The sequence below is a fragment of the Austrofundulus limnaeus genome, unplaced genomic scaffold (genome assembly GCF_001266775.1).
Source record: "Austrofundulus limnaeus strain Quisiro unplaced genomic scaffold, Austrofundulus_limnaeus-1.0 Scaffold107, whole genome shotgun sequence".
Classification (NCBI taxonomy): Eukaryota; Metazoa; Chordata; class Actinopteri; order Cyprinodontiformes; family Rivulidae; genus Austrofundulus; species Austrofundulus limnaeus.
Window position 1 is genome coordinate 693,240 of NW_013952509.1, and position 1,749 is coordinate 694,988.

The window sequence follows — 1,749 nt, forward strand, 5'->3', positions numbered from 1 at the left end:
CACACACACACACACACACACACACACACACACACACACACACACACACACACACACGCACTGATGCGTACTGACCATGCCTTAGCCCTCAGCTCTGGAGTTTCTCGGAGGCTAATAAAACACATGAGTGAGCTGCACTAACATGAGAGGAGGCACGATCCGCATAGGGATATGTGTTGGGTTATATGCTTATACAATTTAGTTAAGCTAAGAAAAAAAAACTTTAAAAGCCCTCCTTTTCACAAAAAACCCACACGCTTTCAAGTGCACACACTTTAGGCAACCCTTGAGGTGATTTTTTTTCTGTCTCTGTGTGTCCTGGGCTTCACGCCACATCCAAAACATACTGCAGCTTTTTAGAACTGGGTCACAAAACCAGACTCTTAACTCAACCTCACCACACACATTCATTTAATGTACTTTTTTTTAGTCCATATCTGATGAGTTTCGTGTGTGACAGGAGTTAAATTATCATACTTGTGTACGGAAGTAAAAGCTCTGATGAAGTTGTTCAGATCCTGAAGAATGACAAGTAGGAATTATTGATTCATGCCACATGATTAAACAGGCTTSTTGTCATACATGTGTTCTGCAACTGCTTCCACAGAGGTTTCTCTCGAACCACAAAACAGATGGCTCCACAAGACTCACTGAGTTGTAAAAAGCCACTGCTCTGTCATTATCATTCCGGTAAAGCTGCCACTACTCCTCAGTTCCATGGTCTGAACTGAGATAGGAGGTCAAAGGCTTGCGGGAATCCCCAAGGAACTTGAAAGCTTGAGCAAAGGAACACATACTCCCACTGAGACACCTCCAACTTGACACTCTCTAGGAAATATGGGATTCGGTAACAAATAAAGCATTCTGCTGTCTTGCCCTTTGCATCCTCGTTTCCCGCTCTTACCTTCCACATGATTAAAATCCCATCATCCACAAACAAAGTGAGAAAGAGAGGAAGAGGGAGAGGTGTGGAGGAAGACCGGCAGCTATCTTTAGCCCTCTCTCTCCTCAGCAGGATGCAGGAAAAAGCAGCAGGGGAGGCTTAAACGGCAGCGAGGAGCAATCTCAGGAGTCGGAGAGGATGTGAATACGTCTCCGTGGCTGTGTCATCACCTCTCCTGACACGTTTCCTCCTCTGCCCGGGTAAGCCTTTCTGTCCTGACCCAGCAGAGAGAGAGAGACACACAGGACAAACTAGTGCACCGCCCCCTCACTATTTCCCCCCCCGTTCTGCCCCCCTTTCTGTTCATTCCTTCCTCTCTGTTTCACTGTATTTAAATCTGCCAGCAAGCTGCCCTGCCTTTAAGTAGACCAATCACTGGACTGCCGAGAGGTGGAGTCTGAACTGGTTATGCATGTCTGTGTGGTCATAACCTAATCTGCTGCACAGACTGACATTGTGTGAGGAAGTGCACATGTGTACTTGTCCTTGTTGATACTTTGGCTTTCATGCAAACTCATGCAGATGGTGAGTATCGCAGTGAAATATCCCAAGAAGCGGTGCAATCTTTTGATTTGATGTAGATTATACATTTTTGCTGCATTTATTCATTTTACTCCAAGATTTCGTAAAGGTCTCTTCACTCACACCGATGGTCCTGGGTAACAAAGTTAATGTGTTTGACTTGGCACCATTTATAGAAGAACGCATTGCATATTTTATTAAAACAAAACACAGTTATCCACTCTGGGTTAGAAATAAACCACTGCCTCAGGTGAAGGGATTTGAGTATCTCATGCCCTTGTTCA

At 44.9% G+C, this 1,749-nt stretch overlaps 1 protein-coding gene across 2 annotated transcripts in view; it reads right to left on the bottom strand.

Annotated features, from left to right (window-relative positions):
* Nucleotides 1–1,749, bottom strand: part of LOC106521329 (E3 ubiquitin-protein ligase Midline-1) — a 79,420-nt gene that overhangs the window by 39,667 nt on the left and 38,004 nt on the right. Inside the window, exon 1 of one of the 2 annotated variants that reach the window (XM_014013859.1) lies at nt 905–1,168. The exons of the other annotated variant lie outside the window; for it this stretch is intronic. The gene's annotated coding sequence lies outside the window, so the exon portion shown is untranslated. Of the gene's footprint in view, nt 1–904; nt 1,169–1,749 lie in introns of those variants that run through there. 2 annotated transcript variants of the gene reach the window in all.